General features: G+C 39.6%; 1 protein-coding gene across 2 annotated transcripts in view; it reads left to right on the top strand.

Annotated features, from left to right (window-relative positions):
• The first annotated feature begins 17,986 nt into the window (after positions 1-17,986).
• The window catches only part of LOC129778824 (uncharacterized), a 41,928-nt gene continuing 32,680 nt past the window's right edge, over positions 17,987-27,234 (top strand). For both annotated transcript variants that reach the window (XM_055785945.1, XM_055785944.1), the window contains exon 1: positions 17,987-18,263. The gene's annotated coding sequence lies outside the window, so the exon portion shown is untranslated. The remainder of the gene's footprint in view (positions 18,264-27,234) is intronic.

The raw sequence follows: 27,234 nt of genomic DNA, 5'->3' as shown, positions 1-27,234 counted from the left end.
ATTAGATAGGAATTTTTACTTTTTAATTTTTTCATTGGGGGTCCATTTCCATTTAAGGGTGCTCCAAAAAATCATATTTTTCCACTGTGATTTTTATCGTGTTTTGCAAAGTTAACCTATATTAAAAAAAATCATTTTTTTCTTCTTTATTCCAAAAATGACTTTTAAAAAAAACATAACTTTCGCTCTACTGGACCGATTTAGATTATCTACAAATTAAATTTAAGCCAATCTTCTTTGAAACAATATCACATTTGCAAAAAAAAAGGATTTTTTGTAATTATTGATTGAATTTGTTAACACAGTTAAAGATAGAGAGCGCTATATTTCATTATATTGCTTCTTGAAAGCTGAGGTATTTTTACATAACATATCCAAAAATCAAAGATGTGTTTCTCTTCATTTTTGACTTATGATTTTTTCCAAATTTACCATTCTTCAGTCTTCTTTCAATATTCCTATGCGAATATACTAGATCTATGCGACTACGATCAATTTTTCTTGTTAGTATAGTATTTTTTTAGCTCAATGAAATCAAATGGAAATGAATTATAAAATCATGACTTAATTTGAATTTAATATATCTAAATCGGTCTGGTTTTAAAAAGGTATGAATTTCATAAAAAGTATTTTTTGGAAAAGGGGGAAAAAATATTTTTCGGACCATCGGTGACCTTCATAACTTAAAAACGACAAAAACCACATCTCCGATTTTTAGATAAATTATGTAAAAGAAACCTCAGCTCTCAGGAAAAAAATATAAAAAAATTAGCGCCCTCTAGTCCAAAGCCATGTAATTAACAAAAAACAAATACAGTCAATAATTAAGAAAACAAATGTTGTGGTACGAACGATCATTATCGTCTCGCCGTGTTTATTTTAGGATTTAGCGTCGTGGGAGGTAAATCCGTAAACATAGCGAGACATGTTTTTATGATCGTTTCGCCTCATGGCATCATATCAGACATACTATACAGACGATCATTATCGGCTCGTCATGTTTATGTTGGGATACAGCCACGTTGGTGGCAAATCCATAAACATGACGAGGGTTTTTCGATCAGCATCCTAGCAAGTAGAGAGATAATAAGGATTTGTGAAGCAAAACGGAGTAGATAGATAATAAGGATTTGTGAACTAACGAGAAAGGAAAATAAATAAATTATGTAGCAGTCGCTTACAAGATCTAAGACAGTGCAGTTCTCTCATCTGAAAGGCCCCCACACAAAATCCTTTTTTTTCGAGCATACTATTGACATACGAATATGTCTCTCATTCCTTTATAGGGGAGTAACTCTACGAAATATGTAACGATTCATTAAGAGTTTCCAAACGCGTATCACTCAAAATCGGAATTGCTAAATATGTTGTGTTATATATCATTACACAGGAAATTTATCCAGCAATTTTTTGCTCGAAACACGAACAGAAAATTTAGAAAACAAATTGAACAATTTGAAGATTAAAATGGGTATGTTTTTTCGATTGCAGTAACCACTCCCAGGCGCAACGAGCAATATTTTCGCCTACATTTGGGTGTTAGTTCACATTGTTAATCGATGCGTATTATGAATTATTTTCCATTTGCAGATACACGTCAGACTCGATTACATACAGACTCGACTATATATGATTCGATTTCAAGACAATTTTAGACTCGATTATATACAGTTCGAAAAAACATTTTTTTTAATATTTCAAATAAGACTTATATAAAGAGTAAATTAAATGGATCAACGTTAAAGTGAAAGTAAATTGGCTATTGCGAGTACAGTTATGTAAAATTCGTGATTTTGGTAGATTTCAGTTGAAGATTCACCAGGAATTGTATAAAACGATATTACAGCGAAATTAAAAAAGATAGAAGTTGGGTGTCAAAGAACAAACAGTAGAGCGGTTAGAGAGCTTCAATTTGGTTGATAAAAATATTCATGTTTATTATGTATTTTTTGGATAAAATTAAGAAAAACACCTCAACATCCACAAACTTTGAAGTTGTTCACTTATAAAATGTTACTTAAATCCACTAATTTGGAAGTTTCATAACTGTATCCTGTATAAAATATTCTTATCCTTCGAATGGAAGCAACATCCTACGTAGTCCTACGTAGCATATTTTTTGAATTAGAGCCAGTTTAAAGCAAACAGGGCCCGAAACAGAGAAAAAGTTCAATAATTCTGTCATCGCTGGAATTCGAACATATGCGTAGAAGGATTTGTATCATCAAATATGATCCTCTATCATCTCCTGAAATAATTTCATATTTTTCATATAAGAAAAGTATTTTATGACTTTAAGGGGATGAATCAAAAATTAAATTCTTCTTTTATAATAAAAAAACGAAAAATATGTGTATAAAAAACAAATAAAAAATTTTACTCGATGATATATAGGATTCGATTATATGCAGTGAAAAGAAATCGAGAACTGTATATAATCGAGTCCGCGCTGTAATTTATCAGTTGTTGCATTGTATGTTGTCCGATCAATTCATGCTCAATTCATGTTTTTACCGTGTATGTCTTTTATTTTATTTATTTATTCATTTTCGTCAAACAAATGTAGACTACATACTTATATATTAATGTTACAATGTTTTCTTAAGTTAAATATTATTCCTACGGTACATGTTTCTTTTTAGCTGTTTTTTATTCATTGTTGTGTCAATTAATTCGCAGTGCTGATTGTATATACGCATCATGCGATTGATAGGAGCGTTGTTTGTATAATTTGTTTTGGATGTTTTGGTTAGAAACAAATTGCGTGTTCTTAGTTGACGCCCAGGTACATAGAAATTTAATTGTTCTAGTAATTCAGCTGATTGTACTCGTTGCGAAATTAAATCATTAACAAAAGAAAGCATTGCAAATTGACGGCGTTCCTTTAGTGCTTGGATGTTTATGAGCATGCAGCGTGCTTCATATGAAGGAAGTGAAAATGATGTCCAGTTCAACTTACGGAGTGCAAATAGGAGAAACTGTTTCTGGGCTGACTCAATGCATTCTTCATGTACGTATGGGTCCTGGAAGTTATGTGAGAAGCGTTGGACAAAGCTTAACACACTATTTGCCTTATTGATTACAGAGTTGTAGTGTTCTATGAATGTGAGTTTACAGTCCAGGACGATGCCTAAATCTCTAACTATTTCACATTTCTCGACATTTTGATTTCCAAGACGTATTACAATATTTGGTACATGATTTTTTCTGCTAAATGTAATGGAGTTGCATTTTTTTACATTCAGTTTTAGTAGATTTTTATTACACCAAGTATGGAATACGTGTATTTCGTTTTGGAATGCTTCGATGTCGTTTTCATTACCAATTTCCGCGAAAAGCTTCATGTCGTCTGCATACTGTCGTCTGCTACTAACAATTTATGCAATGTTGGTCCAGGATGTCATAATATCGAGTATGTTGTTTGGTTATGTAAAAAATGCAATTAATGATTTTAACTGGCTGCTGATTTGGAAATTGGAAATAGTATATTCACGCATATCAGACTATGATAGCTTGAGTAGTCGCGATCTCAATATTATGGTCCCCATATATTTCTTCCTTAGAAGCCCACTTCACTTCCGCGAATGCCCATTCTCCTTTCCCTTTCCTATACATAAGCAGAACATAGCACCCAATGCGATCAGTTCACTACAGCAGCTACACGAACTTCCCAAGAGAGCACTAATGGTCATAGAATACTTAATATACATTACCTGGCTATACAGTTATGACAACCCCCTACAAACAATATTCCGAACAAGGTAGAAGGAAGAAAATGCTATTTTTATCTACAATATATTTCTGTAGTCATACATTTATTTGACTTAGGCTCATATTTATGTCGATCATAACTATTTAGACTTGTGTTTCTAAATGATAAATGATGACTCCTTGTCTTCTTCTTCATAATTGAATGAACAGAAGAAAAGGGTAGTAATGGCTTTAATGGAATTTTTGTGTACATTTTTGAATAGAATGTGTTTCCGGATTCTACCACATTATCGCATCTAACCCGTTTGAAACATACAAGAAATATTTCATATATTTCATCATCTGAATCGGTTCAATAGTTCAAAAGTTATGAATTTTTGAAAAAAGTTATTTTTGGAAGAAAAAAGTGGAAAAAGTGTTTTTCGGACCACTCTAAAATGGAAATGGTGACCCTAATGAAAAAATAGAAAAATACGTGTCTAATATTTTGCGAAAAGGAACAAAACTACCTCTTTTCACGAGAATCTGAGAACCACTATATCGGTTTGGCATGGAATGACTGTATAATTATGCATTGTGTTTTTTTCGATTTCGCGTTTTATTTTTAGTTATTTTTTTCAACAGTGAATAGTCATATAGTCATATACAGTGGATACAATTTTCTAAGAGTTAAACGAGTTGAAAATTTGTGAAAATCTAAAATTTTACACTTACCGGCGCAGAGAACAAGTACAAAACACCACAACAGCATTAACATCGCATTTTCCGTTCCATGAAATGACGCAAATATTGCCGACCAGCAGGCAAAAAGAAAAATCATGTTGAAATACAGAAATGTCCGATAAATTCTGATGATCAATCCTTTTCCCTGAAAAAGACCATAAATGTCCAATCAATATGCATGACCATATGGAATGGACTAATAACCGTAATTACCAGCGTGACACCAACGACCATTAAGATGGACATAAAACAGGCCAGAACCAACATGAAGACAAGGGCTACATACATTTCTAGCGAAAAAAATAGTGTAAAATGCTTTGTCCACTAGCTACTACCGGGAAACACTCACTTTTATTACAAACTTCGTCGGAATCACGATCATCGCGCGATATGGATTTTGAGCTGCAGTTGTGATGCATAATTTTCTCGCTCACCTTATCCGCCTTCAGTGCGATGCTGGTTGCAACGAAAACATTACAACAAGCATAGATGTAACACAACAATTTCAACGTGGCACTGGAACACATTTTCCGTGGTGTTCTGCAAGTTAACGCACAGTTTTCACTGATTGGTGGTGAATGGAAACAAAGCTAATATTTCCAAATCACCACTTCGCACCAGCTTGGATCTTCTCATTTCGCGGAGCGGTGCTTAATGAGATGATTTGTGATGAAACATCAATGAGAATAGCTAATCGGTAAATCGGTGAATTACTATGTTTTGGTTGAGGAATGTTTACGTGGAAATTCGGCGATTTTTTTCTGTGTATGGTTTGTGCTTGTGGATCATATATTTGAAATTTGTTTTGGTTGTGTTTTTGGTAGCTTTATGGAAATCCATAAGGATACTCAAATCTACACCAAAACAAATTTCAAATCGTCTTATAGGGGAGTTATATGCCGCAATCTGAGATAGCACTGGTAGTAACAAGCAAATTAAATGTTGGGGAATAAGTTCATAACGTTTTCACCGAAGACTTTTATTTAAACAAAAAACAATAATTATATCAATAATTTAATCAATTATATATTCACCGTGGCTGTTTACAACCTCTTCACTCCTCTCGACCATTTTTTTTATACTGTTCCGCCTGGTCTGATGTCAAAGAAGTTCTTGAGTCAGTTTTGTAGGACCTCTTTGTCATTGAAGGTAACGCCTTTCATATGGTCTGACAGGAAGCGGAGAAGATGGTAATCGGTCAGTGCAAGGACCGAAGAATACGACGGATGCTGATGGACCTCCCATACGATCTTGAAGTGCGGCCTTGACGACTTGTGCAACATGGGGCCAGGCGTTGTCGTGAAGCTGTATGGTTTGACCATGTCGATTAGGTTTTCTCAGTCGATTAGCCTCATTCTAGAATTGTTTTATGATCGCAGTTCATTTTTCCGCCAATTCACAACTGGTTTGGTGACCAGAAGAACAAAAGTGATTTGAGACGTTCTTCATCGAATCCAGAAGGCCTTCCACTGCGGGGTGTGCTATCGACTTCAAAGTCGCTATTTTTTAACTTTGCAAACCATGCTGTAGACTCCCCTATGACACATTCTCCATACACGTCGCAAAAATCCCGGGATACTTCGGCAGCTTTTTGACCTCGAAGAAAAGCATAGAAGAGCAGGTGTCGAAAATGTTGATTGGAGTATATAGTGTAGGACATAATAACTATATTCATTTATAAGGCTGGCCATTCGAACTTTATTATGGTGTTCTGGCGCGAAACATTAGGAAAACTAAAAGAACAGTGTTTCATAACTATAGAACTAGATGGAAAAACTCTCACTCCTTTATAACATTAATATCAATTTCACATGAATTACAATAAGTTTCTAATTCGTAGGTCATCTTTAGTTCTCAGTAAGATCACATAACCTATTATGGGTGGTTTCGTACAAGCTGCGCCATGTTGTAGTGTATATCTCGTTCTACGCAGAGGATACTGTTCGTTTAAGCTCTTCAAATCACTCATACTGCCTGTAAGCTGCATCTACTAATCATTTATTTGGTACAACATATTTTGAATACATTTCTTCATTTAATGCATATAAATAACACACACATTTAACTAACTATGCGCGCAAGAAAATTTCGCAAAAAGTTTTTTGCAAATTATTTATTCCAACGAATTGAAAACAATCTCTATTCTAAGCATCGCAAAATTGAGTGTACACCTTAAAATTCTCCAAACAAATTAACCTTTTTAGTAAGATCTTTGCGAATTAACCTACATTTCTTCGGCAGTGTGTGACGTCAACACCAATCCACTGCTTGGGCAATGTTGGTTTTTGTTTTCTGTAGATGTTTGAAAGTTTTATCAAAATGGCAACTAAGAGGAACGAAATAGATATTGTTACACGTACAATGATAATAAGTAAGACTTGTCGAGGAAAGACATTGCGGGAAACAGTAGCTGCTGTCGAAGAACCCACTCTACAGTAAAGAAAATCATAAACAAGTGGAAATACGAAGGAACCATGGAAAATCTCCCGGTAGAGAACACAAACGGATCCTATCTTCTGGCGACGAACGGGTAATTGTTCGAACATTGCGAAAGAACCCTAAAACAAACATTCCTAAATTGACTACCTAAGTACCCAGCGTCATAAGAGACCTGTCTGCACAGACACTGTCCGGAGAGTAGCATACAGGAAATGTCTGAAAGGTCGTGTTGGCCTCGAAAAGTATTTCATCTCAAAGGTGAATATAAAAAAAAACGACTACAGTTTGCTAAGGCATATGTTAAGAGATCTAAGGAGTTCTGGAACAAGGCCTTTTATACGGATGAGCCGAAATGGAACCATGGTGTTTATCTTGATCTTCCTGAAACGTAACCTGCAGTCCCCCGTTCAGAAATTTGGTCTCCCTCGTGATTACCACTTTCAACAGAATAATGATCCGAAGCAAACTGACTTCGTGGTGCGGGAATGTCTGCTCTATAATGTCCCAATCAACTCAAAACAGCTCCGAAATCTCCGAACTTGAACAGTATTGAGTATTTATAGTGAGAAATCAAGAACCATCCATCCATCAAAATCCAGGGAACGGAGCATAACTCAAAACGACGATTTCGGAGATCTGGGAGGCACTTCCGTCTACAGTGACCTAAAATCCCGCCTCGACGCTTGGCTGGACGCCAAAGGGGGGCCATACCAAATACTACGGGATTGATTTTTGTTTCAAATTTCAATTTTCTTCTTAAAAAAACTTGAACTGTATACTCAATTTTGTCACGTCTTAATTGGATTTTTTTTGTTTGTATTTTAAACTTGAAGTAGAAATGTGATCATTTCAATTTTTTTTCCTATCACTACATGAGAGTAAAATGGATTGATTTTACGATGAACATAAGTCGCATTGATTTATTTACTTTTTAACCCCGAAAAACTCAAAAATAACAAACCAGCACGAGTTGATATTAAATTTTGCAATTGACTGTATGTTCATACATTGTTCACAAATCATCGAACAAAGTTCGTGCTCACATAGGACACGGAAGAACCAAACCGCACGAAAAGATACTTATTCTAAGGTGTCGTTTTATCAGTCCATTGCAGCATACGATAGATATCTGTCGATCGTCAACAGAAACTCACGAACAACTTCATAATTTATCATCTACCTGTTAGCTGAAAATCTGACAAAAATAACATTAATGTTTATGCAGTCGGAAAGTGCAAAAAGTTAGGAGTTTTCACATCACAAATATAATAAATTAGGATCAAACGAATTAAACTATCAAATATTATATACACCCAGGTTTTTTTACGCGGGTTTTTACGAGGTTTTTTGACGATTTTTTTTACGCGAATTTACCAATTAACGCGGTTTTTTCACGCGAATTTACAAATTAACACGGTTTTTTCACGCGAATTTACCGATTAACGCGTTTTTTTCACGCGGATTATTCAATTAGCCCGTTTTTTTTTAACGAGGTACGTATACCCCTCGTAAAAAAAACCTGGGTGTACTTCAAAAAAAAATTATTTTCAACTCGGTGTCAAGACTTTCTAAAAGTGCAACAATACTTATACGAGGGTCGTTCAAAAAATATGTTTCAGTGCCTCAGAAATCGCGGAAAAATAAAGTTAAGACAAAAAACAAAGTGATTTTCGTAATCTACGTTTTATTTTATATTTTTCTACATAATCGCCGTAACGTTCGAGGCATTTTTCATAGCGTGGCACGACTTTTCCTATTCCGAGCGCGAAGTGCGTAGCGTCCAAATTTTTGAAGTACGATGTAACTTCGTCACGAATTTCTTCAGTGTTATCGAATCGTTGACCGCCAAACGCATGTTTCATCACCGTACTATTGTGAAGTTTTGGACCGATTAAGAACCGCGATTAAGAACAGAAGGCCAGGTTTATTGAGGAGTGTTCCTTATCCAAACAATCCAGAGCAATTAAAAAATTATAGGAGGTTGTGTCCAAGATACGACCGCATTTTTGACGTAGAACTACGCTGTTATTTTATATAAGTCGCTTTTTTATACATTCGGATATTATTCTATAATGCTTTGGCGCACTTAACGTCTGCTTCGCCATATGCAGTTTAATGCATTGATGAATTCTCAATGGCACCATCGACGTCCTTATGATGACGGAAAACAAACAATGTTAACTGCTTGGAAAAAGACTGAATTGTGCCACACAGCTTGTACTCTGCTCAAACACCCATCGATGCGAATTCCTGGCAATGCGTTGGTTTGTTGCAGGGCTCGAGCCTGCCTTTCTCTTCTTCTTGCTCATCACACACTACGCGAAGCGTCCAATTTATGACGAGGAAAGAAAAACACACGATACGAATAACGCGAAAAACGAACAGAAAAAGACGGGTGGGTAATGTCGGGGACATAACCGGAGTGACGTAGGACTATACAAAGGGGACAGCTTTTATACTCTAGCAGTACACACTCACAGGATAGAGACAAATCGGCAGACTCAGCCAAAGGGGCGGGTCCAACGAGACGAACGAATGAGCGTTAAAAGGGAGCGATGGCAAAAAAATACATTCATTACGATTTGTTCGCTCGTTGGATTCACATACAGACTAAAAAGGGTCCTTTTCAGGATCACAAAAAGTCTAAAGAGTTTATTGTTTTGTTATCACTCGATATCCCCATCTTGTTCGGCTAAACCTTCCTGTTTAGCGATTTGTTGTCACTCGCCACAGCTTTCACAGTTGGAAAATTTCTTCCCATCCAGCTTGTGACATATTTTACAGTAAATTACATTCAATGGCACGTCGCATTACCACCATTCAGTGCCGGATTGGAGGTAATTTTAACCTGTAATTGAATATTTGCGATGACAGTGGTACAGTGTCGACTTTCAATGTGGGGTCATAATTTGGATCTCTATGTTTACAAAAATGTCCAACTAAATAAGTCGCATTACATGTCCGTCCAATTAGCTAAATGTCGAACTAATTATAGATTACTGTACTTTAACTCTGGAAACAATTTAAGAATTGGTGAAAATTGAATAATCAGGAAAGTCCCTAACTATCAATAAGCTCAGAACAACTGCCAAATTCACATACTCATCAAATCCTGGCAAACAAATTATGAAAACATCAATTTGTGTTTTATTATTATTTTGGATAATGTTTTAGAAAGCATTGAACTTTATTTCCTAAACTCTTTTTTGGAAGGTTTAATTGCCCTGAAAAGCGCCTTGTTTTATGGAATGGTTCCAATTTAGAAAACTTAGTACTCGTGGTTTTGAAAAAAAACCATTTCGAACGCCCTCGATGCCGCCTTGTTCTGGATTTGCCGCCAAAGCAGTTTGTATAAAGAACAAACTTTTTTCTTCTGCTACCTGATGCCGTTTTGCGATTGCGTTTGCCACTCGCCATTAGCTGCAACTGCCTGTTGTCTTGATGTCCGCCGAACCGAATGTGTTCTGTTCCGAATGCAGGTTTTCTTATCGTCGCGAGCACCTAAGCCAGCTAACTCGATCACTCCGGCGGCCGAAACTATATAACGCCGGCTAGGTGGACTGGTACACAGGTACTAACGCGCTCGACCTAGCAACCTTTTCCGGTGCAATTGGCGGATACACCTACGGGAAATTGCAGACCACCACGGTTCGAGCGGGATTTTGCCTTTCCCTTCTCTTTTCCTCCTTTGTTGAGTACACGATGCCGATGCCGTACAACCACACGGGTTTACGGTTTGAAAGAAAATAGGATATTTTTTTGGGGTCCGCGTGTTTTATACTCTAGCGGTACACACTCACAGGATAGAGACAAATCGGCAGACTCAGCCAAAGGGGCGGGTCCAACGAGACGAACGAATGAGCGTTAAAAGGGAGCGATGGCAAAAAAATACATTCATTACGATTTGTTCGCTCGTTGGATTCACATACAGACTAAAAAGGGTCCTTTTCAGGATCACAAAAAGTCTAAAGAGTTTATTGTTTGGTTATCACTCGATATCCCCATCTTGTTCGGCTAAACCTTCCTGTTTAGCGATTTGTTGTCACTCGCCACAGCTTTCACAGTTGGAAAATTTCTTCCCATCCAGCTTGTGACATATTTTACAGTAAATTACATTCAATGGCACGTCGCATTACCACCACTCAGTGCCGGATTGGAGGTAATTTTAACCTGTAATTGAACATTTGCGATGACAGTGGTACAGTGTCGACTTTCAATGTGGGGTCATAATTTGGATCTCTATGTTTACAAAAATGTCCAACTAAATAAGTCGCATTACATGTCCGTCCAATTAGCTGAATGTCGAACTAATTGTAGATTACTGTACTTTAAATCTGGAAACAATTTAAGAATTGGTGAAAATTGAATAATCAGGAAAGTCCGCAACTATCAATAAGCTCAGAACAACTGCCAAATTCACATACTCATCAAATCCTGGCAAACAAATTATGAAAACATCAATTTGTGTTTTATTATTATTTTGGATAATGTTTTAGAAAGCATTGAACTTTATTTCCTAAACTCTTTTTTGGAAGGTTTAATGGCCCTGAAAAGCGCCTTGTTTTATGGAATGGTTCCAATTTAGAAAACTTAGTACTCGTGGTTTTGAAAAAAACCATTTCGAACGCCCTCGATGCCGCCTTGTTCTGGATTTGCCGCCAAAGCAGTTTGTATAAAGAACAAACTTTTTTCTTCTGCTACCTGATGCCGTTTTGCGATTGCGTTTGCCACTCGCCATTCGCTGCAACTGTCTGTTGTCTTGATGTCCGCCGAACCGAATGTGTTCTGTTCTGAATGCGGGTTTTCTTATCGTCGCGAGCAGCTTTGCCAGCAAACTCGATCACTCCGGCGGCCGAAACTATATAACGCCGGCTAGGTGGACTGGTACACAGGTACTAACGCACTCGACCTAGCAACCTTTTCCGGTGCAATTGGCGGATACACCTACGGGAAATTGCAGACCACCACGGTTCGAGCGGGATTTTGCCTTTCCCTTCTCTTTTCCTCCTTTGTTGAGTACACGATGCCGATGCCGTACAACCACACGGGTTTACGGTTTGAAAGAAAATAAGATATTTTTTTGGGGTCCGCGTGTTTTATACTCTAGCGGTACACACTCACAGGATAGAGACAAATCGGCAGACTCAGCCAAAGGGGCGGGTCCAACGAGACGAACGAATGAGCGTTAAAAGGGAGCGATGGCAAAAAAATACATTCATTACGATTTGTTCGCTCGTTGGATTCACATACAGACTAAAAAGGGTCCTTTTCAGGATCACAAAAAGTCTAAAGAGTTTATTGTTTTGTTATCACTCGATATCCCCATCTTGTTCGGCTAAACCTTCCTGTTTAGCGATTTGTTGTCACTCGCCACAGCTTTCACAGTTGGAAAATTTCTTCCCATCCAGCTTGTGACATATTTTACAGTAAATTACATTCAATGGCACGTCGCATTACCACCACTCAGTGCCGGATTGGAGGTAATTTTAACCTGTAATTGAACATTTGCGATGACAGTGGTACAGTGTCGACTTTCAATGTGGGGTCATAATTTGGATCTCTATGTTTACAAAAATGTTCAACTAAATAAGTCGCATTACATGTCCGTCCGATTAGCTAAATGTCGAACTAATTGTAGATTACTGTGCTTTAAATCTGGAAACAATTTAAGAATTGGTGAAAATTGAATAATCAGGAAAGTCCCCAACTATCAATAAGCTCAGAACAACTGCCAAATTCACATACTCATCAAATCCTGGCAAACAAATTATGAAAACATCAATTTGTGTTTTATTATTATTTTGGATAATGTTTTAGAAAGCATTGAACTTTATTTCCTAAACTCTTTTTTGGAAGGTTTAATGGCCCTGAAAAGCGCCTTGTTTTATGGAATGGTTCCAATTTAGAAAACTTAGTACTCGTGGTTTTGAAAAAAACCATTTCGAACGCCCTCGATGCCGCCTTGTTCTGGATTTGCCGCCAAAGCAGTTTGTATAAAGAACAAACTTTTTTCTTCTGCTACCTGATGCCGTTTTGCGATTGCGTTTGCCACTCGCCACTCGCTGCAACTGCCTGTTGTCTTGATGTCCACCGAACCGAATGTGTTCTGTTCTGAATGCGGGTTTTCTTATCGTCGCGATCAGCTTTGCCTGCTAACTCGATCACTTCGGGGGCCGAAACTATATAACGCCGGCTAGGTGGACTGGTACACAGGTACTAACGCACTCGACCTAGCAACCTTTTCCGGTGCAATTGGCGGATACACCTACGGGAAATTGCAGACCACCACGGTTCGAGCGGGATTTTGCCTTTCCCTTCTCTTTTCCTCCTTTGTTAAGTACACGATGCCGATGCCGTACAACCACACGGGTTTACGGTTTGAAAGAAAATAAGATATTTTTTTGGGGTCCGCGTGTTTTATACTCTAGCGGTACACACTCACAGGATAGAGACAAATCGGCAGACTCAGCCAAAGGGGCGGGTCCAACGAGACGAACGAATGAGCGTTAAAAGGGAGCGATGGCAAAAAAATACATTCATTACGATTTTTTCGCTCGTTGGATTCACATACAGACTAAAAAGGGTCCTTTTCAGGATCACAAAAAAAAGTCTAAAGAGTTTATTGTTTTGTTATCACTCGATATCCCCATCTTGTTCGGCTAAACCTTTCTGTTTAGCGATTGCATTTGCCACTCGCCACAGCTTTCACAGTTGGAAAATTTCTTCCCATCCAGCTAGTGACATATTTTACAGTAAAGTATATTTAATGCGACGTGCCGAAGCACCACTCAGTGTCGCATTGGAGGCGATTTCAACCTGTAATTGAACATTTACGATGACAGTGGTACAGTGTCGACTTTCAATGTGGGGTCATAATTTGGATCTCTATGTTTACAAAAATGTCCAACTAAATAAGTCGCATTACATGTCCGTCCAATTAGTTAAATGTCGAACTAATTGTAGATTACTGTACTTTCAATCTGGAAACAATTTAAGAATTGGTGAAAATTGAATAATCAGGAAAGTCCCCAACTATCAATAAGCTCAGAACAACTGCCAAATTCACATACTCATCAAATCCTGGCAAACAAATTATGAAAACATCAATTTGTGTTTTATTATTATTTTGGATAATGTTTTAGAAAGCATTGAACTTTATTTCCTAAACTCTTTTTTGGAAGGTTTAATGGCCCTGAAAAGCGCCTTGTTTTATGGAATGGTTCCAATTTAGAAAACTTAGTACTCGTGGTTTTGAAAAAAACCATTTCGAACGCCCTCGATGCCGCCTTGTTCTGGATTTGCCGCCAAAGCAGTTTGTATAAAGAACAAACTTTTTTCTTCTGCTACCTGATGCCGTTTTGCGATTGCGTTTGCCACTCGCCATTCGCTGCAACTGTCTGTTGTCTTGATGTCCGCCGAACCGAATGTGTTATGTTCCGAATGCAGGTTTTCTTATCGTCGCGAGCAGCTTTGCCAGCTAACTCGATCACTCCGGCGGCCGAAACTATATAACGCCGGCTAGGTGGACTGGTACACAGGTACTAACGCGCTCGACCTAGCTACCTTTTCCGATGCAATTGGCGGAGACACCTACGGGAAATTGCAGACCACCACGGTTCGAGCGGGATTTTGCCTTTCCCTTCACTTTTCCTCCTTTGTCATGTCCAGACATGGCTGCTTGTGTTGGTTTGTTGGTGTGAGGTGATGCGAAACGATGTGGTGTACGGTTCGGATGAGAATGATCGTTACGGCAGCGGAGAGGGGATTTTTAAGCTGACTGGCTGGCTCGAGAATTGTGAGACTGCGACCAATGTTTCCCTCATTTTTTTTTCTTTTTCCTTTCCAATCGTGCTTCATTCTATTTCGCTGCTGCTCTGGTTGCCCATTTTGGTCGGTACGATTTGAGGAGCACAAAATGGACCAATCAAAAATGGGCACATAGTGTATTTGGACAATGCTTGATATTTCACAATTATTCAATTATTTATCTCAAGAAAAATGAAATGTTATTCGTTATGATAGATGCGTAGATATATTTCCTATCAATTGATGCAAAAACCTTTGCGATCTATTGAGAAATGCTCGAGTTATAAGCGTTCCAAATCTTGCATTTTTTCCTACTTGTTCAGTGCCTAGATTTCCATTTTACCCCCTATATCTTCCGGTTAGACGTAGTCCTACGTCAAAACCAAACGACCATATCCAAGTTGGATTACCGCTGGTGGGGTAATTAGCGCAGCGAAATCGAAGCGCAGCGAAAGCAAAGTGAACTAGATTGCTTAACAGTCCGATGCCGAATGAAAGTTTGCCTCAGCGAGATCCACTGTTTATACTCTAGGCAAGTATTCCCCTTCATTCTTCTACTTTTCTTTTGTTCACGGAGACTTTCAATCCTACGATTTCCCCTCCGTTGGTCGTCGATTAGTCACTCGTTATTGACAGTTCTGTTCGGGAAAGCACACAAATGGACAGAACAAATGTATGGGAAAATGGGAACGCTTATAATTTTCATACATTTTAACCCTTTACACACCAGGGAATTGTGATTTATATAATATCAATCAAATCTTAGGGATCTTCCGCTTCGTTTGGTATGTAAATCGCCAAAATCCGTTCGCGGCAAAAATAGTTTTTAACGTTAACTTTATTTCATAAAAACGTGACCTGTTTCATGATTTGGCACCCTTAATGAAAGACGTAGTTCTACGTCGAACATTCAAATGGACTGTGTTCGAGCATCCTCCTTACTTCCCAGACCTCACCCCTAGCGACTGTCACTTATTCCCGGTGATGAAACAGGCGTTCGGCGGTCCACGATTCGATAACACTGAAGAAATTCGTGACGAAGTTACATCGTACTTCAAAAAGTTGGACGCTACGCACTTCGCGCTCGGAATAGGAAAAGTCGTGCCACGCTATGAAAAATGCCTCGAACGTTACGGCGATTATGTAGAAAAATATAAAATAAAACGTAGATTACGAAAATCACCTTGTTTTTTGTCCTAATAAATTTTTCCGCGATTTCTGAGGCACTGAACACTTATTTTTTGAACGACCCTCGTCTGTTTTAATATTTTCAATGAATCTGACGAAGCTTTTTGAACGAAATGTGCCGAATTTTTTGACGTAGGATTACGTCTTTCGGGAACATATTGGGGTACAAATTGAAAATCGAAAATCGAGCACATCGTGAAAATTGTCCAATTTCAAACACTTATTGCTCAGTCATTTCATGATGGATTAATGAAATTTTTGTGTCAACCGATTTCGGCACTCCGTAAAATTTTTTTTTATTGAGTTAAATAATATATGTCATGAATTGACGGTACCCTAACGGAGACATCAAAACCAAGCTGCCAGGGAGAAATCGACATTGCAAATACATGAAAGTAGGGGGAACTTTTGTTCCTACCGATATGTGTTCCCTAACAGAGACATCAAAACCAAGCTGCCAGGGAGAAATCGACATTGCAAATACATGAAAGTAGGGGGAACTTTTGTTCCTACCGATATGTGTTCCCTAACAGAGACATCAAAACCAAGCTGCCTGGAGGAAATCGAAATTGCAAATACATGGAAGTAGGGGGAGTTTTTGTTCCCACCGAAATGTGTTCCCTAACAGAGACATCAAAACCAAGGTTCCCGAGGGAAATCGACATTGCAAATATATGCAAGTCGGGGGCATTTTTATATTTCAAGTAAGGTGAGTGATACGATTAATTATAGCAAATAAAATTTAAATTTGGAACTTTAATGTTGGTTGCTTCATGAAATTTCATATCAATGACCGATCGAACTATTCCCACTGCGCTTTTTATTCTGCCAGTTGTATTAATCCTATTCAAAATTTAAAAAATTACTAACTAACAATTGGATGATTTGAGAGGAATTGAAAAAAAAGCATTATAGTTCAACAAAAGTAATTGACTGGCATCAAACGAATTAAACTATCGGATAATTCATCAATTGGTGATTTTTGTAGAATATGTGATCGTAATGAGTCAAAACATTGACACTTCACGTCAAATATGAATCATGGCTTTGTTGATATCGGTTTGTTAAAGTCACCCCCACCGGTCTGCTCGAATCATTCCATCGGATAAATCTGGTTTATTCGCCATCAATTGAACAGCATCTAGGAAATCATTTCAAGTCGAGTAAATACAGTTTCTGTTGGCCCCATAAATATAAAACCAAAACCGCAATCGAGTTAAACAAAACCCACAATCCAACGCCGCAAAGCGAACACAAACGCCGAGGCAGTTAACTGTTTTCCGCCACGAACGAAAAGTCTGGTGGGACTGAAGGAAACTAATTTCCTTTCGCCGGATACCAATACATTTCCGCTGTCGGTGAAGTTTTAAAGTGCACATATAACAAGCTCCGGATCAAAGCAAAATTTTCATCACTAAATTGGGTTAGAAGAAGGTGAGACGGAAATGTCGAAACCATAAGAAATCCATAAATTATATGATTGAGGATGGCATGGCATATTGTCGTGTATAATTAGGTTATCATCAAAACTAGAGCTCGATATGACATTATGTTGCAAGGCATCAGATTTAACGCGTAATAATAAAGTCATTTGTTTTTCCTTTTTCCTCTTACGTTTGCAATATTCCGAACTCGTTTACACCGACTGAAATCTTTGGGAAGGCAGCAGCGATTTTCTTGGCGCAGTTTCATGACAAAACTGCACAATGTGATTGCGGAGAGCATCAGACAGTACTTGAAATCAAAGCAAAAAAGGAAAACTCATAGCATAACATCGGAAAAGCGCATGTTCTAAGAGAACGAAGAGAGTGATAAGTTGATTTCAGTTATCACTTGAAAGTGGATGGTGATAAAATGGGAACAAACTCCCCGATATTTGTCTGACTAGTGAAACTTCAATATGATAATCGTGGAAAACACGTGAGTCGCGCTGTTCGGTTCTTTGTTTATCACGCTGCGATACAGACCCGAGAGAGTTGGCGAAAAAAGCGCGATCACAGATGCTCTCTGTTTTGAAATCGTCCTCCCAACGAGAGAGAGAGCCAGGATGGAGCCTGTAGCATATCGCATCCTTTATATTAAGCCTTGATTTGCACATCTTCATTTCAGTTCGCCGTGAGAGCTCAAAACGTTTGTAGGTTTCAACCGAAACAGATCAGATCCTGTTTCGATGCAAGATAGATAAAAATCGTTCATCTCCTTGCCCTCGCAGTTAAAAGATAGCAACAAAGTCCTGAAACATAATAGTGCGTTAACAAAGAAGAAGATTTCGGAATAGATACGAAGTGATGTGAACTGTGGAAAGCCCCAGCCCGGTATCGTTTTGAATGTTGCATCGATGCTATTCTCAAGGGCATGGAATGATAATTCAGAATAATTGGATGGGTGTCACCTCGGTATGAGCGCTTTTTTGATTACAATTGCAACAATTTTATGATTTATACATATGTTGGCCTGTATACAGAGTGGCATTGTATGGTCCGGTTGTTGATATTCGGTGAAGTGTGCTACTAGAGAAATGTGAGGGAAAATCACAGAAACGTATGATAACTTGAACGTGTGGGATTTTCAAATTCCGAGGAATATCTTACGTACCCATCAGTCTTGTGTTTCCGAGTCCTACATTGAAGGGTAAAAGTGCATGCCGCTGGAACTGGTGGAAAGACTAATTGAAGCTATTTACTGTTGTAAATAGTACTGGAATTCTGCAGAAGAATCAGTTGTGCCCCAAGAGCGCTTTTGTCACCTTGTATGTAGGATTACCAACTAGATGTGACTTTAGTTATACCATCTTTCTACAGCAACAACTGCATTCGATGTTAATCCTAGCGTGAGGTAGTATGGTTCGTGGAAAAAGTTGTATTCATTTCGTGCATCTTCTGGAGGTTATCTTGTCTGAAGGGTCGCATTTGGCTCAAGGCACAAGCAAATATCTTTTTTTGTTCTTCGTTATCGGCAGCATATTTTTCTAAGTATATTTTCCCTTTTTTTCATCTCCATAGAAAATCTCAGTGATTGTGAATACTTGAACATCATAGAAAATTTGTAGCGACTCCATTACATTCTTTTATTAGGGCAATGTTTAGTTCCATATCTCATTTTTATAATAGGAGTAACGGAAAGTTTCACGGTTTTTTTTTCAAAAATTAATGTTTTATTCTGCAAAAATGATTACAAATTTAATATTCAAAGTATTGCCCATCGCTAGTTAAAACTTCTTCCCATCTTTCTGGCAATTCACGGATCCATTTGCGGAAATAATCGGCCAGTTTGTCGGCTAACCACAAATCGATTCAATTTTTGACTTCATCAAAATTGGAGAAGTGCTGGTCAACCAGGCCATGTTGCATCGATCGAAAAATGTAGTGATCGGACTGAGCAATGTCTGGAGAATACGGCGGACGGGATAGGATCTCCTATTTCAGCGTTTCCAAGTATGTTTTGACCGGACTCGCGACATGCGGCCGAGCATTGCCGTGCTGCAAAATAACTTTATCGTGTCTTTGCTCGTATTGTGGCCGTTTTTCCTTCAGTGCACGGCTTAAACGCATCAATTGTCGTCGGTAGAGGTTCTCAGTAATGGTTTCATTCGGTTTTAGCAGCTCATATTACACCACACCCAGCTTGTCCCAACAAATAGACAGCATAACCTTCTGGCCGTGAATATTCCACGCAGCCGTCGATGTTGATGCATGGCCGGGGTATCCATACGTTGCCCGACGTTCGGAATTGTCGTAATAGACTCACTTTTCATCGTCAGTAACGATTCTATGCAAAAAAAAAATCACAGAAGGTTGTGTCCGAAACACGACCGCATAGTTGACGTAGGATTACGTTAGGCTATCTGTCGCATGCTGATTTTGGATGTTTGAAAAAATATATTGTTAAACTTATTGATAATGGTCTGATGGCACTGAAAAGGGCCGTTTGGTTTGGTTGTTCGGTATTTTTTGTTTTTTGGCAGCGGTAGCTTTTTCGGAGCCGCTGCTGCTTATTTCTGTTTTTATTTTGGTGGTTTTCGTTGACACCATCACGTCGAGCTAAACGGCGAATAGCGAGTTTGATACACTGGATATTGTCATGTAGAACCTTGCGATACGCTTCGATCCTCCTTTGCCTTCCTTGCCGCATGAGGTCATGTTGGTTGATGTTGATCTGATTTGACCACACTTAAAATACTATAAACATATATGTTTACCGATCTGAGCGTCGAACAAAATGAGAAATCTGACTGAGCAGCAGCATCAGCAGAAAGAGAGAACATGCCTGAAATTTTCTGCTCATGATGTTTGCTGTTGCCATCAGTACTGAACCGATGCGGGACACAGCTCGATTGTTGATGTTAGGCCTCGATGTTTACCGCCGCTGCTGCTGCTACTGCCACTTAAGTTCGATATGAGACACAGCTCAATTGTTGGCCGCTCAGATTCGATGCTTCGATGTCTTGAAGTTCACTGCTGCACTTTCACGATTCCAAGAAGCGTGTGCTCGCACTTCTGAGAGCGTGCCCGAAATGCTCCGCTCGCGATTCTTGCTGCTGCCACTAGTAGTAGTAGTAGTAGTAGTAGTTTGCCGCTGCTTATACTGCCATAGAAGCTTGATGTGAGGCACAGCTAGCCTATTGACCACACAGATTCGATGCTCGTCTATATATTAGCCGCGTCCACTGCTGCTGCTCTCCACTGTTGTCCGTTCCACGTCCGTTGTAAAAATGAATAAAATCCACGAATGCTCCTTCCTTTTATATCATTTGGTATGTGTGAAGTAGGCGCCTCCTACTCGATTGTCATGCAGCTTGCCGGTGAATGAACGAATCGGGCGCAAAAAAGAAATGACGTCAATTACAAACAATCAGGCCTAGGTATCGTCTGTTTGGATAGTGGTTGAGATTTTTTAATTGTTCGATTGTTAGTTACATTTTTTTTATTTTTTTTATTTAAATCGTTTATTTTTACAGGCTCAGTTACATAGGTTTAAAGGAGCCGAACTCCTTACTGTATTGTTACTAGTATATAAACATTTTTCCTTAATTCTAATGTTAATAATATAGGAAACCGATTACTCGCGGTCGACTCGAGTTTAGAAGGGTGACATATTTTCTTCAGGAAAAGGAGGGGATATGAGGATATATTGACAATGATCACACTCACACTCTCAATCACACTCTCAATCAAGCTCATCACACTCATTTCTTAAACCTATCTTATATTTAATATGTATTTACATTTCATCTTATTCTTAAGAAGGGATCCGATCTCTCACAAAGGAAAAGGAAAAGGAAAAACTAAGGGTGTAAGGACAATCACACACGAAGATCGATAGCTTTAAGGAATACATATATTTGGGACATGTAATCAAGGTCTAACCGAGCCAACACGTCTCTCACCGGCATCATGGACTGCCTTCCTCGGGCCCGAAGGGTGACTACTAAATTCGATCTGGCGACAAGATACAGCTCGCACGACCAAACAACGTGCTCGATGTCGTGGTAACCTTGGCCACAAACACAAAGATTGTTGTCGGCAAGATTAATACGAAAGAGTAGCGCATCTAACGAACAGTGATTGGACATGAGTCGGGAGAAGGTGCGAATAAAGTCCCGACTCAAGTCCAGACTTTTGAACCATGGTTTGAGGCTAACCTTAGGGATAATCGAGTGGAGCCACCGGCCCAATTCATCTTCGTTCCATTTGCGTTGCCAGTTAACTATGGTATTTTTGCGGACTAAAGAATAAAATTCATTGAAGGCGATTTGACGCTGATAAATATCGCCTTCAATTGCACCTACCTTTGCTAATGAGTCAGCCCTCTCATTACCCGGAATTGAGCAATGTGAAGGGACCCAGACAAAGGTAATGACATAACAGCGTCTGGATAAAGCACTCAAAATTTCTCGTATTCTCTCAAGGAAGTACGGCGAGTGCTTTTCCGGCCTCACTGAACGGATAGCTTCGACAGAGCTAAGACTATCCGTTACAATGTAATAGTGTTCAACAGGTCGTGAGGCGACGCTGTCCAGCGCCCAGTGTATCGCTGCCAATTCAGCAATATACACTGAGCAAGGATTCTGAAGACTGTGTGAGGTGCTAAAAAATTCGTTGAACACTCCAAATCCTGTGGACTCATTCATAGAGGACCCATCAGTAAAGTACATATTATCACAATTGATATCCCCATACTTTCCATCGAAGATCGTTGGAACGATCCTCGATCGAAGATAGTCTGATGTTCCATGGATATCCTGCTTCATGGACAGATCAAAATGCACAGAGGAATTGATGTAGTCAGGAAAACAAACACGGTTGGGAATATACGAAGAAGGATTAACCTGCATGGAGACGAATTCATGATATGAGCGCATGAATCCAGAATGAAAATTTAGCTCGATCAGCTGCTCAAAATTTCCGATCACCAATGGGTTCATAACCTTACACCGGATGAGGAACCGAAGAGATAATAAATTGAAGCGATCTTTTAGTGGGAGTAGGCCTGCCAAAACCTCGAGACTCATGGTATGCGTTGAGGGCATTCATCCCAACGCAATACGGAGACAAAGATACTGAATTCGCTCGAGTTTAATGAAGTGTGTTTTGGCAGCTGATTGAAAACAGAAACTGCCATACTCCATCACTGAGAGAATAGTTGTTCGATACAACATTATAAGATCTTCGGGATGGGCTCCCCACCAGGTGCCGGTAATTGTACGGAGAAAGTTTATTCTTTGTTGACATTTTTTACTCAGATACCTAATATGGGCCCCCCAAGTACATTTAGAGTCGAACCAGACCCCAAGATACTTGAATGACATAGCATGAGTGATCGGTTTACCCAAAAGTTGAAGCTTTGGTTTTGCTGGTTTATGCTTCCTAGAAAAAACCACCATCTCTGTTTTCTCCGTGGAGAATTCGATCCCTAGCCCAATGGCCCAGGTTGAAAAATTGTTCAAAGTATCTTGTAAGGATTCTTGCAGGTCGGATTCGTTTGATCCTACGACAGACACCACTCCATCATCTGCAAGTTGTCTTAGGCTGCAATTTTGTGTAAGGCAATTGTCAATGTCGCTTACGTAGAAGTTGTACAAAAGGGGGCTTAAACATGAGCCCTGGGGGAGTCCCATGTAAGAGACCCGACTTACTGCCGAATCTCCGTGAGAAAAGTTCAAATGTTTCTCACAAAGCAAGTTATATAACATATTATTCAATAGAGGCGGCAGACCCCGAGATTGTAATTTGTCTGACAAAACCTCTATTGAAACAGAATCAAAGGCCCCCTTTATGTCCAAGAATACTGAAGCCATTTGTTTTTTTTCGGCGTAAGCCATTTGAATTTCTGAAGAAAGCAACGCAAGACAATCATTCGTCCCCTTGCCCCTGCGGAACACATATTGTGTATCTGAGAGTAGGCCATTCGTTTCAACCCATCGATCAAGGCGAAACAAGATAATTTTCTCCAACAATTTCCGTATACAAGACAGCATTGCTATTGGGCGGTACGAATTGAAGTCGGACGCGGGTTTTCCGGGTTTTTGAATAGCTATAACTCGTACTTGTCTCCAATCATCTGGAACAATATTATGCTCCAGAAATCGATTGAATAAGTTCAACAAGCGATGTTTCGCCACATCAGGGAGATTTTTCAGCAAGTTGAACTTAATTCTATCCGATCCCGGAGCAGAATTGTTACATGAAAGGAGAGCAAGAGAGAATTCTACCATCGAAAACTCGGAATCAAGATCGCACCTATCTTGTGGTATATCTCGAATAATTCTTTGCACTGGAGCGGAATCGGGACAAACCTTTCGTGCAAAATTAAAAATCCATCGATGTGAATATTCCTCGCTTTCATTGGATGAAGAGCGATTTCTCATGTTTCGAGCCACTTTCCATAATTTTTTCATTGACGTTTCTCGTGATAAACCTCCCACGAAATTTCGCCAATAAGCACGTTTTTTCCCTTTGATCAAGTTTTTAAATTGATTTTCAAGGTCCAAATACGTTTGAAAATTCTCAATGGTTCCACGTTTCCGAAAAGCTTTAAATGCATTCGATTTATCTCCATAAAGCTTGGAACACTGGCCATCCCACCATGGATTGGGAGGTCTTCGACGAATAGTGGAACCTGGGATGGGTTTCGTTTGAGCGCGAACCGCGCTGTCATAGATCAAACGAGAAAAGAAGTTATACTCCTCCAATGGAGGTAAACCATCTCTGGAATTGATGGCTAGAGTAATCGCGTCCGCATATTTTTTCCAGTCAATGTGTCTTGTGAGGTCGTATGCCATGTTTATTGATTCAGAAGAATTCAACCCATTGGTGATAGAAATTTTGATTGGCAAGTGATCACTACCGTTGGGGTCCTGGATTACATTCCACTTGCAATCTAACGATAGTGTATTCGAGCAAAGCGAGAGGTCAAGAGCACTTGGTTTAGCAGGAGGTTTAGGTACACGTGTTGTTTCCCCAGTGTTCAAAACGGTCATATTGAAGCTGTTACAAAGGTCATATATCAACGATGAACGATTATCGTCGTACGGTTCCCCCCAGGCAGTTCCGTGAGAGTTGAAGTCTCCCAAGATCAATCGTGGCTCAGGAAGGAGTGAGCACATGTCAACAAGTTGCTTGCGGCTAACCGCAGCTCTCGGAGGCCAATACAAGCTGACTATACAGAGGTCTTTGCCTCTGATGTTTGCATGACAAGCAACAGCTTCGATCCCCCCAATAGGTGGAAGGTCAATTCTAAAAAATGAGTGACACTTATTGATCCCCAATAGTACCCCTCCGTATCTGTCATCGCGGTCCAAGCGTATTATATTAAAATCGTGGAAAGAGAGATCATTTTGAGAAGAGAGACAGGTTTCGGATAGAGCAAAAACATCACAATTGAATTTATGAATTAGAAATTTGAATGTATCCAATTTAGGGATAAGACTACGATAATTCCACTGTAAAACAGTGATATCTCCGACCTCTCTATTTAAATTAGACATCAAGAGAGATAAGCATTGCAAGGAGGGGCCATGTTTGCATCAATTGCTGCAAAATTGTCTTTAATACTGGAAGCATTGCGGTGACAATGGTTCTGATGGAGTCGGAAACATTAAAACACGTGAAGATTTGATCCACAAGGTCAGACAACTTTATAAATCCCGATTGGGAAGTTGAACTTGACGGAAAAACAGGGACAGTTGGGGTTTTTGATGTCCCCTCGAGTGCTGGGTCGTTCGAAGGTGAACTATTACCACGGAGGCCAGGAGGGACCTGATTTTGCTTATCCGCTGCACTCGATTTTTTGGGCAAGCTAACAGGGGGTATCACCGGAGGGGCTTGTCCTTGAACTTTGGGAGTGGTCACATTTTTGCGCCGGGGATTCCCTTGAGAAATAAACGGCGTACCCCCGTTAGCTGTATCCGCTTCCATTTCGTCAACTAGCAACGTAGCGAAGACATTGTGTGTATTGATTGGTTGTTGTTCTTGAGCCAGTGGAGAAGCGCCCTTCAAAATTTCTGCGAAAGTGCGTTTAGAGCGTTCCCTCAAAGAGCGCTTCTGTTTCTCCCAGCGAGCCTTGTATGTTTCACAAGCTGAGAGCACGTGTGGGGATCCCCCGCAATATGGACACTTATGCTCAGTCGCACTGCAGGATTTCCCCTCATGTTGTTCTCCGCAAGTGGCACGTCGTTCTTTATTGGCACAATAAGCAGCCGTGTGACCAACTGACTTGCACTTTAGACAAGTCATTGGCTTTGGAATAAAAAGTCGCACGGCTAACCTCAATTTATCTACCATCACGTAGTCAGGGAGAGCTGAACCAGCGAAGGTGAATCGAAACGAGTTGGACGGCGTAAATTTCTTTTCTTCTCTTTCATGGGAGACTGTTCCGAGCTGGCGGCAACCCAAGATCTTAACAGTCGTCGAGGGCAGTTTTTTAAAACGGCCGGTACCTTCACTCGTAATGTATTCGCACGTCAAGCCCGTTTCGGTTATCACACCCTCAATTTCGACTATGTGAGAGGGAATGTAGACCCGATACTCAATTGTAAAATGCTGATCGACAACAATCTTGTTTGCGTCTTTTCGATCATTCACGACAACTCGCAATTTGTTTGATCTAACCTTCGAAATTTCCGAAACGGAGGTATACCTTGCCAGATCTTTCGCGATCTGCATGACTCTCAACGCCTTTCCATTTGGCTTAGGCCTGAAGAAAACAACCCAGGGACCAGTTCCGGGCGCATCTTCTGGATAGAGTGGGAATAACAGGAGTGGGAATAACAGGGGGGGAAGGCGAGGACGGGGATTGAGAGTGGGAAGGCGAAGGTTGAGAAGGAGCGGGAAGAACAGAGGGAGAAGACGAGGTTGAAGGTAGAGTGGGATCGTTAAGGGCAGATGGGAGATTTGCTAGTTTTTTGGAGGGAGGCTTGGTAGGGTTAGCTGACTCGTCCCCAGAAGAAGTATCTTCCGTATTTGGTACGCGTTTGAGTGACTTTTTTTCATCACTTAGGAGGGAACTAGAGTCAGAGACCTCCATATCCGAAGGTCCCCCACCCTCTGCCATTTTAAAATTGGCACTTATATTCTAAGTATTTTTTTTAAATAATATTTCACAATAATAATAATTCACAAAAACAAACAAAAAAAACTTATAATTAATAAATATTTTCTCTCACTATATTCAATCTTATTCACCTATGAACGCACTCCAGTGCAGATGAACGGGAGCGTGCTGAAAGCTCGTTGGTGGTGGGAATGTGCCTACGACACCACTACACACAGTCGTCGGTGAAAGCTTACCCGCACTGTCACTGTTGGCACGATGACTCGGCGAAATCTCCAATGTCGGCGAAGCAGCGACAAAACAAAAACCAATGCTTGGCTTTCCGAGGATGAAAGCCTCTATCCACTTGCAGGCAGGGCACTTCACTCACTATCCAGATAGCGAATTGAACTCTTCAGCGGCAAAAAAACAGGAAGTGGGTTATATCTATGGTATAACCGCAATGGTCACGTAGGACTATCGTTGATTTAGTGATCATTTGTTTGAAGTTGAATCTGAATCCATTCTGAATGAAAGAATAAATGAATATTTGGGGGACTTCGAAAACGAGAGTGTTACGTTGGAGGTACAAGGTTTTATGCATCCAATATTGGATATGAAAATATCCTACTGATGGGGAAGAATAATCTTCAGAAGCTTTCCTGCTAATTGCACTTGATTGAAAAATAACAGAACCAAATGTATTTGGTCGCAGAAAAACATAAAAAACATTAAAATAAACTCTTTCGCTTGCATGTTATTTTCAATACCAAGGGGAACTGGCAGATTATTTTTCAGCAACGATCACTTCTTTCCGGATTCTTCTCGATAACCAGC

This window comes from Toxorhynchites rutilus, chromosome 3 (assembly GCF_029784135.1).
Source record: "Toxorhynchites rutilus septentrionalis strain SRP chromosome 3, ASM2978413v1, whole genome shotgun sequence".
NCBI lineage: Eukaryota > Metazoa > Arthropoda > Insecta > Diptera > Culicidae > Toxorhynchites > Toxorhynchites rutilus.
Note: the sequence above shows the minus strand (reverse complement) of the source record. Positions and strands in the feature narration are given on the sequence as shown.